The following is a 15,327-nucleotide window of genomic DNA, read 5'->3' as shown; positions in this document are numbered from 1 at the left end:
CGATAACAAATACTGGTGGTTGCCATGTGGCCACTCTCCCTCCGCAGTTGACTATGGCATGATACATAGCCAACCAAACCATAGCTAAGATGATGGCAAATTTCGTCATTTTCAACACTTGCGGATCTACCATAAGTGTTTGACTTCCGAAGTCCAAAGGACATCCATTGACTTCCAATAGTATCTATTACTATAGTAGAGATATATCAATAGTAGAGATAATCTACTAAACCAAACCAAACCAAACCGTTGCTTAGTACCTCTCCCAATAGTAGAGATATATCTAGCCTGGGTGATAGCTATACAGATAATCTACTAATTTTACCCCATAATACCCTGAATACAAATGAATAATAACTACTAGTATCTATCAATAAATCTGTATAAATGAAATAAACTGAAATAATACCCGAAGAACTGCTCCCTTGGCCCACTGTGCCTCATCTCATGTAACAACATAATCATGTCCGATCTCGGGGTTTAATGGTGGCACTCTCAAATTAGACTACAGCTAGATCGGAGGAGCTGTAGCCAGCTGCTGTAACTGGGGTTGATGAGTCGGATAGGGCCGAGATGGGGGAGGCAAGTCCTGCTATGCTGGATATGTTTGATAATAAGAAACAGTCACATGTAATACATGGTGCTCCTGACCCTGAATGAAGTATATCTATGTTGGTGCAGGTATCACTTGCTGTTGACGAGATGAGAGTTGGGTCTGCTGCGATCCTCTCTATGGTTGAGACTGAGGAGGTCTACCCCCTTGAAGGATAATATCAGTGCTCTCCACTCGTGCCTTAAAGGCACAATCTCGGCTCATATGCTCTGGGTGTTTACAATAGAAACAAATTGCCTGTTCGAGTGGGCATTCTGTCCTGTTGTGTCCTTTAGTTCTGCATTGCAAACATTTCACTTTACTAGAGTTATTCTTCTGGTGCAGCTAAATGGAATGAGATCCTACTATCGAAAGCCCTGACTTCTGGGGTTGAGAAGATACTCCAGAAGTAAATCATGATTCATATCCCATATCTCCTCTTTTCTATCCCAAAGTCTGATGTTTTTGACTAGCAGACTTATCTTGAGGCAATTGCATACTATTTCCCTTTTCATGGGATACCTGCTGCTACATCATTTCTATAAATAGAGCTCAATCTAAAGCCTCTCAATAAGTACTGGTGGATGACCCTAACATCCTAATCCGAATATAGGTCGCAGGGCCCTAAATGAACTGGAACATTCAATCACTATCCTGAGTTATCAGATGTGGACAAAACTCTGCAAGTCGACTAAACTCCGCATTATACTCCATGATCGAACGATCGCTTTGCTTTAAATTCAAAAACTCCCGGCGATGTGCCATGCAAAAAAATAGTAGGAAAATATTGCCTCTCAAAGGCATCATGAAACAAAGTCCATGTAATGACCTGCTCTCCGAAAATCATCTTTTGCATTTTCCACCAAGTAGTTGCCTGATCACGTAGCTGGTAAGCGGCTAATTCAGCTTTTTCTTCCTCAGTGCATGTCATATACTCGAACGTGCCCTCTAGGTTTTCCAACCAAGCACAAGCAACCCATAAATCAGAATCACCATGAAATTGTGTAAGTCGATCTTTCACTGATCGAGCTAATAATGGTATATGTGGCATATCCCTCGCCTACCAGTGGTAGTAAGAGCTAGTACCACCGGTGGTATAGTAGGAGTAGATACTGGTATGGTTGAAGGAACTCTCTGAGACTATAATCATTAATCTTCCATATGGTTTTGATGACCTTGTCCTCTGTTAACTGCCTCGGCATCAGTTGGATTCAACTCACTAACGTTGAGCTCAAGTCCCATTGACTCAGCAGATTGTTTCCGAGGTTGTCTCTAACAACGAGTGTGAATAGTGCTTGAACCACCATGCGTCATACCTGTTACAAGCAACTAAATAAGTACTACAAGAGTATAGAGACAAATAGGTATGTCTCATTAAGTGTCACCATGCTAATAACAAGTCAGTGGGTGCCTACTAGATAGGTATAGAAATAAATATAGAATCCAACATAACTAAACAAAATAATGAACCTAAACAAGTATAGCCACCACTAGAACATACCTTACATTCCTATACCTTGGAGATATCCTGTCACTGCCTAGTCCCAAAACTCGAAAAGGTCACATTGAGAAAATAAATCACAAAATCCAAAACATGAAAAATAGACCTCGTAAACCTGTGGCTCGGATACCAATAAATCGCCATACCCCGAAGGTAAGGTTGTCTGACGAAAAATTGATAGCACCTCCCCTGTAGTTGTGTGGCAAATGAATCATGTATACAAAGTCACAAGTAATAATCAACAACCCACACGGCTGGAAGATACATAACCACGCAGTTATATACACAACCCACACGGTTGGGACAAAAGAAATATAATCATATAGTTGTATAATAAATAACTTACACGACTGTACTAAAAATAAAGTGAAAGATAAAAAATAATACTCAGCCTACACGGCTAGTACAAACATAAACCACACAAGATAATACATTGATTGCATGCCGACATGACTTACACCACAATACAAAATCCAAAATGAATAAATGTGACCACAAGGCTCAAAACCATAAACAAGACAACATAACATAATACCAAGACCAAATATAAAGTACCAATAGCACAATACGAAATAGCATGGAAAACTGATCTCAGATGTGATGTGGGACAGGCAGCCAGGATCCTCTAATCAACTCCATGAATCCTCTACCTACTCCCTGGCAAATGAAAACCAGTATAAGGGGTGGTGAGCGCGGATCACTCAGCGGGTAATAAGAATATAGTAGTGCATGGATAAAAGTGTAAGGCGATCAAAGATATACAGTCTCGGTAAGGAAATAAGAGCATGATCATATATGACATGATAAATTTAACGCCCCATCCCCATCCCAGCCGGACCGAACTGAGAACGCCACCAGAATTGCCCATCGGGTTGACGACTAGCTCCACAAATCACCGTAGGTCCTTTCAGCGTTCTTTGTCCTCACTCGCATGTACCCTGGAAAACTTCCCAGGAGGTCACTCATCCTTAGATTTCTCTAAGCCAAGCACGCTTAACTTTGGAGTTCTTAAGTTTGGGCTTCCGAAAAGGAAGGTACACCTTGGTGATATGGATAGTACCATCTAACCTTTTAAGCCATACTTAACCAGAATTTCAGAACCGGGGTATTACAATCACCCCCACTTAAAGACACAGCGTCCTCGTTGTGTAACGATGAATCATACCACAAACAAATCCCATAATCTCCCTCGCTAGGTGGTGCCCTGGGTGCTCCTGCCACAGGCGCACTCACGGTCGCAAGGTTGCTCTGATATTGGCTAGGGTCGTGGAGGCACTTCTTTAACATGGAGACATGAAACACATTGTGTATTGCTGACATGTCTTGTGGTAAATCCAGCTTGTAAGCTACTTTCCAAATCCTTTCTGTGATCAGGTAAGCCCCTACATAACGAGGACTTAATTTGCCCTTCTTGCCAAATCTCATCACTCCCCTCATAGGAGCGACCTTGAAAAAGACTGAATCCCCTACTTGGAATTCAAGCGGCCTACGGCGTGTGTCAGCATAACTCTTCTGTCTACTCTGGGCAGTCTCAATTCTCTGTCTGATCTTCAGAATAGCCTGAGTAGTCTCATCTATCAGCTCTGTCTGAATGCCCAGTTCCATTTCCATCTCTCTTCTTTCACCTGCTTCTTGCCAGCAAATGGGTGATCTGCACTTCCTGCCATACAATGCCTCATAAGGAGCCATCTTGATGGTGGCCTGATAGATGTTGTTGTAGGCAAACTCAGCTAAGCACAGATACTTGCACCAACTTCCCTTGAAATCTAATGCACAAGCTTTGAGCATATCTTCTAGAATCTGATTTACTCGCTCTGTCTAGTTGGGATGGAAAGTCTTTGAACTTGAGTTTGGTGCCTAGTGCATTCGAACACACTCCCAAAAGTGAGAGGTGAAGCGCCCATCTCTATCGAAACAATAGATTTAGGAACTCCGTGAAGTCCGATCACCTCTTTAACATGTGCTAATTGCTCTATAGAGTGAGACACCCTGATGGCTAGAAAATGAGCAGACTTGGTCAATCTGTCCACTATCACCCATATCGCATCATATCCATTTGTGGTTCTTGGGAGACCTACTATAAAGTCCATGGATATGTCTTCCCACTTCCACTCCGGTATTGGAAGAGGTTGTAGAACTCCTCCTGGTCTCTGGTGTTCTGCTTTGACCCTCTGGCATGTCAGGCAAGTACTGACATATTTAGCTACATCTCTATTGAGTCCAGACCACCAGAACTTCTGTTTTACGTCTTGGTACATCTTGGTAGAACCAGGATGCATGGAATAAGGTGTACTATGAGCTTCTTCCAAAATTTTCTTTCTCAGCTCTTCATCATTGGAAACACAAAGGCGACTCCCCTGATAAAGAATTCCACTGTCCGATACTCGAAACTCCGAATTTCCTTCTTCCTGTATCCCTTGCTTGATCTTTTGGATATCAGGATCTTCACTTTGCTTTCTCTGTATATCCTCGAGTAGGGTTAACTCTAAGGTCAATGCAGAGAATTGCCCATAAATAATTTCAAGTCTGAAATCTGACAACTCCTTATGTAGGGCTAATGATGACAAGGACATCAAGGATGCACCGGCTTTTCTGCTTAGTGCATCCGCCACTTTATTAGCTTTACCTGGATGGTAGAGGATTTCACAGTCATAATCTTTGACCAACTCTAGCCACCTCCGCTGTCTCATGTTTAAGTCCTTCGAGTGAAGAAGTACTTAAGATGATGAAGTAAGATTCTGCACTGGACTCCATACAAGTAGTGTCGCGGAGTTTGATGTAAAGACCACACCGACTCTAGGTCATGGTGGGATAGTTCTTCTCGTAGTCTTTGAGTTGTCCGGAAGCATAAGCTATAACTTTTCCTTCTATGAGTACAGCTCCTAATCCCATCTTGGAAGCATCACTGATGTCAAAACTCTTGTCGCTCTCGGAACAGTCAGAACTGGTCAGTCTCTTCTTGAGTTCTTGAAAACTCTGCTCACATTTATCTGACCATTCAAACTTCTTATCTTTCCTGGTGAGGGCTGTAAGTGGAGAGGCTATCCTGGAAAAGTCCTCCACAAATTTCCTATAGTACCCAGCTAAACCAAGGAAGCTTCTGATCTCCCTGGCATTCTTAGGTCTCTTCCAGTTGCTGACCGCTTCTACTTTGGCTGGATCCACTTGAATGCCTTCTTTAGAAACGATGTGACCTAGAAACGCCACCTGCTCCAACCAGAACTCGCACTTTGAGAATTTAGCATAGAGCTGCTTTTGCTGAAGGGTCTGCAGGACTATTCTCAAGTGCGTGTCATGCTCCTCTGAAGTTTTGGAATAGACTAGAATGTCGTCGATGAACACAATGACAAACTTGTCAAGATATTCTCTGAACACTCTGTTCATTAAGTCCATGAAAACTGCAGGTGCATTAGTCACACCAAAAAAACATGACTACGAATTCATAGTGTCTGTATCTGGTCTTGAAAGCTGTTCTGGGTATATCACATTCCTTCATTTTCAACTGATGGTACTCAGAGCACAGGTCTATTTTAGAGAACACTATTGCCCTTTTTAGCTGATCATATAGATCATCTATTCTGGAATGAGGGTACATGTCCCTAACTGCTACTTTGCTCAGCGCTCTAAAATCTATGCACATTAGCATGGATCCGTCTTTCTTCTTAACGAACAACTCTGGAGTTTCCCGGGGTAAATGACTAGGGCGGATGAAACCCTTGTCAAGTAACTCCTGAAATTGTTCTTGTGGCTCTTTCAGCTCTGCTGGAGATATCCGGTACGGAGCTTTTGAAATTGGACGCGTACCAAGAACCAATTCAATCTCAAACTCCACTTATCTGTTGGGAGGTAGTCCAGGTAGCCCTTCTGGAAATACCTTTGGATACTCACAGACTACCCGAACATCTTCCTGCTTGGGTCTTTCTTATGATCTTTGTACTTCCAGTTCTGATTACTTGACTGGCTTGTGTTGCGTTTGTTGTGCTTTGTTGCTGTTCAGATAGTGCTCACTAATGCCTTGCTGACTAGCTCTTCACCAATCTATGGTCGGTGAGTTTCACTACTCACATTAGGTGTTATTTCTGGTCTCAGCATTCGGAGCATCAGTCTGACTTGTTCTTTCACTGTATTTACTAACTCTAGGCAAAGGTGAGCTAGCCTGTTAAATCTTTTAACCACTTCTTCTACTGGTAGGTCACCTGGTCTAAATTTTATAAACTCCTCATAATGTTTATTGGTGATCCGTTGGCGGAAGAACTCTTAGTAAAACTCTATCTCAAAGTCAACCCAGTTCATCTGGTTGACTGCTCTCTTACTCTTAACTCGCCCCCACTACATACAAGCATCTCCAGATAGGCAGAAAGAGGCACACTTAATGGTATCAACCTTCTCGACTTCTGGTCAGTCAAGAAGCTCCATTGTGCTCTTAAATGTCTTGAACCAAGCCTGGGCATCCCAGGGCTCAGTCGTTCCTGAGAAGCTTTCTGGTTTCAGCTTCAGCCACTGGATGAGATATGCTTCTTGTCTTTTAGATGCTGTGGCGACTTCAGTCACCACTGGGGTCTCCACATTAATGGTTGGGGGAGTGAGAGGAGCTGGCTTCTGATTGGCCATTAGATTGGCAATCACATGCTGCTGCTCGCTACTTATCTCTGAAGTTAAGCAACAACTTCAGAGAGAATAGGCCCAGGGGTTCTGGGCTCTTCGTTCTCCTGAACTTGGTCCTCAATATGAACGGTACGGGGATGTTCTCTTCTTGCCATCTAATTATGCAAAGAAAGAGACTTGCTATCTTCTCTATCCTTCCTAACCAACTTAGGTATATGAATAAAAGAGAAACAAACTTCTATCTTACTTAAGCACTTAAAAACAAATACTCTATACTGCAGATAATAATAAGGAAAGCAGAATAAAGAAAGAATTTAAATACTTTCTTACTTGGAGACGGCAAGGATGATGCTGATGTGTGTGTGATGCTGGAGAATGGAACACTACTCTGATACCAACTGTAACGACCACCCTTCTTACTACTACTACTACTCTCTAAGAGTGACCGTTACTTATCTACTAACTCTACTTAACCGGTTTATTAAAAATCTCTAGGAAAAACCCTACCGAAAAATTTCGGCAGAGTCTCCCTTGTACCGGTGACCATTTCCCATAATACAAACAAATAATAAACCATCAGCCACATGCGGCTGGTATAAATACTTCACAACCACGCAGTAATAATATCACAATAACTAAAAGGAAACTATTCTAGCAATAGTAAACAAATAGAACTCCAACGATAAGACATACCAAACTACAAGTGCGGAATAGACTCAATTACAATCTCAACTTCATCATAGCATTAAAAGAGAACTAAACTAACTAAACAGAAAAGTCTTGGCAATTTGCCAGCTCATTCTGGATCTCTCCATAGTCCAGCCATCACACACCTTCATCACCACCACCTTGTCGCCTTCCTTGCTAAATCTTTTCCTTCCCTTTATCTGCAGTAGGAGGAAGTGCAGTCTATAAGCATAAAGCTTAGTGAGCGCTATCTACTCACAAAAACTCGATATGCATGTATATAAATAAAAACATGCTAAAACTGAATGCTAACATATAAAACTACTCATGCTCATATATAGCAAAGGAAATCATGCTAACTGAAATACTAAACATGTATAGCTAATCATGCTCATAAGAATGAAACTATAAAAGAAGCATACTAAACATGTAAAGCTACTAAACATGTAAAGCTACTAAACATGTAAAACTACTAAACATGTAAAACTACTAAACATGTAAAACTTCTAAACATGTAAAACTACTAAACATGTAAAACTTCTAAACATGTAAAACTAAACATGCTCATAAGACTAAAACTATAACAGCATGCTGAAAGCAAATAAAACTAAACATGCTGAATAATCTAGTAGCAAGAAACAAATAAAACTACTACTGAATGCTTCAAACATCAAGAACTAAACTTATACTTTAATACTTCAAAATAATAATAAACTTCTTTTGGGCCCGGCATTGTACCACTTTGCGCGCATTCTTAATAAGAATCGAGGTAGCTAATCCCGAAACTACTAAGATACTTCTAGGCCTTGTGCCTAGGGGCAACTTGGAGCCCATCCCTTGGACCTTGTGTCCGGTACATGCCCTTTAAAAGTAAAATACTTTTTATCTTTAAATACTTCTTATAATAAAATGCCTTGGCATTTATTTAAGCACCTTGTGTGCCAAAATCCCTAAAGTCTTGACTTTAGGATCTACTTAAGGCCTTGGCCTTTTCTTTCTTTTCTTTAGCTTTCTTATACTTGTTAATACTTCTAAAAGAATACTTCTTTTAAAAGAAACTGAAATGTTTAAGCAAATTCTAACTTTGAAATGCTTAAACCAAAAATCTGCATACTGAACTAATAAAAATTCTGCAATATTAATGCTCAACAGAAATCTACACTAATACTTAATAAAAATCTGCATACTAATGATTAATAAAAATCTGCACACTAATGCTTAATAAAAATCTGCATATTAAGCTTAGTAAAAATCTGTTCTAAGATTGAGGTTCTGCATGCAATACTTATCAAAATCTGCAAGCAGTACTTATGAAAATCTGCTTATTAAAAATCTGCATGCTATAAAAAAAGAAACTAGAAACTGATTGCTTTGAAGAAATGCTACTCATGCACATTTAATAACATAAAGAACTAGAAATCTGCAAGCTTAATGTACTGGACAATTTTGTTCCATGGCAGGGCAAATTGTAAGCTTTATTATAAAAGCTGAACTCCATAATTAAGAGGTTGTTCATGCTTGCTAAGTGATAAAAACAGAATTTCTAAATCACCCGGCAGTGCATACTTCTTAAGCTATAAGCTCAAACGAAACTAAATCTTTTCATGATCGGTACCACATCAAGAAGACAAAAAGAACCAATTACTACGACAATTATTCCTCCTATCACGTGCTACAACAGTGAAGAAGAAAAACAATTGCCACATGCCAATCTAATTAATTCTTTCATTTTTTTCCCAGTCCAACAAATTGAATTGTGATACCTGCAGCAAGGAAAACTAATTACTGCTATTAAACATGTAAATCGTTTCTGCCCATTGCCCTAATCCATAAGATCACAGCATACAATTCCTCCCGGAATTTTTTTTTTTTTTGAGGCACGGCAGGTTACCAAAAAGGAGCTAAATGCCCATCACACTTCTCCCTTAATTTTCCTTCTCCATCTTCTTCCTTTCAACCTCACGGCAGAACCCTTTAACCCATCAATCCTCACAGAAATATCGAAATCCTTAGGCAGGTTACAACTAAAAGCAAAGGAAATCAATTCAGGTTCATGGCAGTAAATCCGAATACAATAGCAAGTTCCGAAACCAAACAAAAAGAGAAGATCAATATCGGGAAACTACTCCTACTGCAGGTGAGAAGCAACTCACTTGTTTCCTTGGACTTACAACCGAGAAGATGGCTGCTAAGGTTTCGGATAGGTGAAGGTCTCGGCGTCTCCTTCAGGTCCTCGTGCTCTCCACGACGAGAAGATCACAGTTGGGTGAAGACCGGCCAGAGAGAGCCCTTTTTCAAGCGCCGGAGACGAAACCCTAACACGGCTCTGTTTCGCCCGAGCAGAAGAGTCGCGCCGTCGCGTGAGAAGAAGAAAAGGGTTTTCGGCTCGGGAGAAAAGGAATTAGATCCTTTTAAAACTAGGGTTTCGATTATAACTATAGATTATATATATGTCGCTGCATATTTGATTAACACCGACCGCTAGCGCAGCTGGTCAGTTGGGTTTTGCTCGAAGCCACAGGTCTCGGCTTCGAACCCTCAGCCGCGCACTTTTAATTCCAATTTATTTTAAACGTTCCAACTATAGCTTAAATATATTTCGCTACATACCTGGTTAACAAAACCCGCGTAGCTCAGCTGGTTGGGCCGGTTTCTGCTTGGGCCGAGGAGCTGGGTTCGAACCCTTGCTTCTACAAACTTATTTTTCTTCTCTTTTATTTTATTTGTTCCGACTATAGCTTAAATCTATTTCTCTCCATATAAGGTTAACAAAAACCGTGTAGCCCAGCTGGTTAGGTCGGTTTTGCTTGGGTCAGTCCGACCCGAGGTCGTGGGTTCGAATCTCACCTTCAACGTTTTTTTTTAAAACTTCTTTCTTTTTGTAACCCTACTAAACGACCTCCAAAAATTACGTAAAAATACTCTAAAAATTCCTAAAAATCTCTAGAATATTTTAAAAGTATTTCCAAATATTTTTATGGACTTTTAGAACTTGAAATAAGGAAAATTGGGTCATTACAGTCGAAGAGTCTCCAAGACTGTGCGAAGATGTTGTGCATGTTCCTCCTCGGAACGCGAGTATACCAATATGTCATCGATGAAAATGATAACAAACTAATCAAGATACTCCAGGAATAAGCGATTCATCAAATCCATAAATACCGCTGGAGCATTGGTAAGCCCAAATGGCATTACCAAAAACTCATAATGGACGTATCTGGTACGGAATGCTGTCTTCTGAATATCAGATTCTTTGACTCTCAGCTGATGATATCCGAACCATAGATCAATCTTAGAATATACTGAGGTACCTCTGAGCTGATCAAATAAATCCTCGATCCATGGTAAAGGGTACTTATTTCTGACGGTCACTGCATTCAGCTGTCTGTAATCGATGCACAACCTCAGAGTACCATCCTTTTTCTTGACAAATAATACCTGAGAATCCCACGGAGAAGCACTAGGACGTATAAATCCCCTGTCTAAAAGCTCCTGGAGTTGAACCTTCAGTTCGTTCAACTCTTTTGGCGTCATACGATAAGGAGCTTTCGATGTCAGCACGGTTCTCGGAATCAACTCAATAGCAAACTCCACTTGACTTCTGGGAGGCAAACCTGGTAGCTCCTCTAGAAATATATTTGGATACTCTCAGACTACCGAAACGTCAGAGAGTTGAGAACTACTTCCGTCTTCAGTATAAATCAAAGATAATAGAAAACCCTGACAGCCATGTGACAGCAGCTTCTGAGCCTGAATCGCTGAAATGATCGCTATGCCATCATCCCTGATGCCAGTGAAATCCCACGAGGGTTGGTTCGACGTCGGAATGTGACCACCCTCGTCTGACAATCAACCGTGGCATGATATGTAGACAGTCAATCCATGCCAAGGATAATATCGAACTCGACCATTTCCAGCACTAATAAATCAACCATGAGTATCATGTTGCCAAAATCTAACAGGCAAACTTTGATCTCCTGGGTGACGTCCAAAGTATCACCGGACGGTAGAGAGATGGGCAATCGCTACGGTCTGAAAGTGGGTAATCTACCTATGCCCCTCACGAAAGCACGGGAAATAAAAGAATGCGAGCTACCAGTATCTATCAGCATATCAGCGGATAATGCATAATGTAAAACCATACCATGAAAAATGGATCTGTCGGCCCGCTGTGCATCCTCTCTGGTAACCGCATGAATACGTCCAGTCTCTAGCAGTGGTAGTGCCGGCAAAGGCTGCTGCGCCTGAGTCTGAGCCTGCCACTGTGACGGTGCCGGGTACTGAGCCAGAGACGGATATGTAGGCTGCGACTGATACTGGACTAGGGACTGAGGATGTGACTAGTACTGGACCAGTAGCTGGGGCTGCAGCTGATACTGAACTAGGGGCTGAGGGTGTGACTGGTACTGAACCAGTGGCTGGGGCTGCAGCTGATACTGAGGTCCCACATAAGAACCCTGTGATATCATAAGGGCACTGGAGTGCTCCTGTCCATGCATGCCATATGCAGTTGCTGCCGGGGGAGTTGTCCTCTGCTGGCTATGCGAAGATTGGGCTCTTCACCCTCCTCGATAAGTCCCTGTCTGACTGGGTTGCCCTCCTTGACCAGACACTCCGGAAGCCATATGCTGAGCCTTCAATGAACAATCTCGGCTCAAATGCCCAGGTAGTTTGCAATAATAGCAAACTGACTGTCCTAGGGAGCAGGATGTGGTGAGGTGGTCTCTTGACCCATATTTAGTGCAGTGAGTGTCGCTGGCGGGTTGTTTCCGGTTCTGTTAAGAAGACCGGGAACGTCGTGATGAAGATCACCCTGACTTCTGAGGCTGCCCAGAAGCCCCATAAATACCCTGACCTGGCCGACTGCGACAACTCTACTGCTGTCCGGTCGCCTCTGCCTGCTGGATTTATCCTGATGTTTGACCCGTCTGCTTCCTTTTCCTATCCGGAAATGCTCTCTGCTGAGCTGACTCAATCATAAGGGCTCTATCCAATGCCTCTAAATAGGATGAATTCCTAAAACCGGCAAGCTTTACTTGCAGATGTCCATCTAGTCCTTGGATAAACTGAACCATACGAGACATGTCCTCAGCAACTAATTCTGGACAAAATTTGGCCAACTGATTAAACTCAGCATTATACTCAATCACCGAGCAGTTGTTCTACCACAAACTTAGAAAATCATGTCGGCGAGTCGTCTGATATGCTCGTGAAAAACACCGGCTCTCAAAAGCCTCTCTAAATCTCGCCCAGGTAATATTCTGCTCGCCTATAATGGAACGTTGTGTATCCCACCAGATATCAGCCTCATCTCGTAAATGGAAAGCAACCAGCTCTGCTTTCTCCCACTCGGAGCAAGCCATGTAGAAGAAGGTCCGCTCCAAAGTCTCTATCCAGGACTGGGCCACACTCGGATCGATCTCTCCCCAAAATAGGGTGAATCGACTTTTCATCGACTCTGCCAAAGCTGGGATCTGAGCTCGTGCTGCAACTATATCAGTGTGATGAGTAGGGATGGCTGCAGGAACTAGCGAAACCACTGGAGCTGGTACTACAGGTGGTACCGCTGGATAGGCTCGGGGAGGTATCCCCAGTGCTGCTACATAGGCTGGGGTAGGTGCCACTAGTGGCACTGCATGGTCAGCATAAGTGGGCGCGGTTAGAGGTACGGTGGGTGGTGGTACCGGAGGTGGAGCAACTGCTGCTGCTAGTGCGAGTGTCGGGTGTGTAGTAGGCACCGATGGCGGTGGTGTCGGGTATGTAGTAGGCACTAGTGGCGGGGTTGCCGGGTATGTCGTGGGTACGACAGGAGGAGGTGCCGAATATGCCGCAGGTGGCACCGCTGGTAGTATTGTGAATACCATAGGAGTGGGTACGATGGGTACGGTCGAGGTATGTACCTCTGAAACCATCAAAGTCTCAGAACCAAACGCACCGGCATTACCATGCGGGGTCTGTCCCTGACCAACAGGCTCGACCCTAGCAGACGTCTCTGGCAACTCTGCTGCCAGTGACTCCAACATCCTCTTGCGTGGTCGTCCTGCACCACGTCTCGGCACGGGAACACGTGTACCTCGCCTCATATTTGTTAAATTATGACGCAAATATTACTACAAGTATCAAAATTATAAAAATCAATATTTTACCTATTTGCTGTCTGGAGATGTTCCATCGCTGTCTAGTCCCCCTTTTTGACCTCGAAAATTCCGAAACGATAAAATCACTGGAAATCCGTATAAATCCGAAATGGATTTCTGAAACATGAACATAATGGAAATCCATACAAATATGAAAGTACCAGTTTGACTCGCAAAACCTATCTCTGATACCAAAAATATTGTCACGCCCCAACTAGTCCCTGCCAGACAAAATTTCGGCAGCATCTCCCCTGTACGGATGACAATATGAAACTTCTAACAATGCCCTCAGGGCCACATATACCTCGGCCAACACGGTCGGAACAATAACAACAAAATAAGCAAGAACCCACGCAATTTAATAGAAAAAAAAAACCAAACCTAAGCAACGATAAGGAAATCATCTAAAAAATCGTACTCAACTACACCCATAAAGCTCAAAACTTATTCCTACTCAACTACACCCATAAAACTCAAATTACGAAGATGTAAATAAAATCAACTCACCTCATCTGCCATCCAGGCAAGCATGTAGCAAAACATATCCAAAATAAAACCCCATCGACAAATAAAACAAAACCATACAATATCCATAGAGCAAAACTAGTACAAGTCTAAAATGTAGTCTAGATAGTATAATAAGGAAACCCAAAAATAAAACAAACATCCTTGCGATATGCAGGGGAACTAGCGACTGGAACTCCACAGGAACAACCTCAACCTGAAAATAGTAATAACGGGGGGTGAGTCCAACACTCAGCGGATATCTAGTTGACATGCATAGTAAATAATAACTAGCAATAATAATTGTGCGTACAGTCTCCTGATATAAGAATGATAAATGCAAACTGAAATAAATAGGAGAAAAATTATACTAACCGGGACCTGTGTATAGGGATATCAAAGCCGTCAGACCCAAAATATCGTAAATCTTGTATGCATGTCAAACATATACATCCATCCAATATGCAGCATATAAAGTGTAGCAAACACAAGCAAATAATGCAAATATGCATATGATGCTAATGACATGTCCTGGCCACCCCTACAGTCAGTCAGCCGTCTCACACACGATGGTGAGACCGAGTGGGTAGGGCTGTGACAACCGTGCACTCTGCCGTCACTGCTCCTAATGAGTGACCGAGTGGACGGGATGCTGTCGGAGTACACCAATCCTGCTACCCCAAATCATAAGTGGGGGAGCGCAATGCTCTCATCTCCCAAAGAATATCCAGAGGAGGGATCGTTGTCGGCTACCATGCTGCGTCACACTACCCATGAACGGACCAACGGAGCCAAACAAAGCAACCTGCTGCAACACACCCTACTTGAATAAAAACCACTAACTCATGAGTTGTTGTGTGTGCAGATCCATGTAACTGGCAATGCGCTCAACAATAACGGAGTCGTCAATCGATCAGCATGCAATCATGCAAGATGATGCAGACACTAAGCATAGAAATATCCTGATCCTATCCATCTCTATATAATGTGTACTAAAAGGACAAATGGACCAAATCAATGGTCTAGGTACACAGGTTAGATATGGTAAAAAATCCTAGGTCATGAACATATATAAGGCATGGTATGTCATTACCTTAAGGTCATAAATAATCAAGGAACATGTATGCAATAGCAGAAAATAAATACAGCATGCTCAGGTAGTAAGTAATGACATACCGATGCAACAATAAACATAAATATTCCTACTTGTTATTTATTACTAAGAATATCAACATGACATATCAAAATAGATAAGTCAAGGTACCCGTCTCAAATATAAGGTCCAATCCAGTCAAATCCGA

This window comes from Zingiber officinale, chromosome 6A (genome assembly GCF_018446385.1).
Source record: "Zingiber officinale cultivar Zhangliang chromosome 6A, Zo_v1.1, whole genome shotgun sequence".
In the NCBI taxonomy this organism is placed as follows: Eukaryota; Viridiplantae; Streptophyta; class Magnoliopsida; order Zingiberales; family Zingiberaceae; genus Zingiber; species Zingiber officinale.
This window is presented reverse-complemented; position numbering follows the sequence as displayed.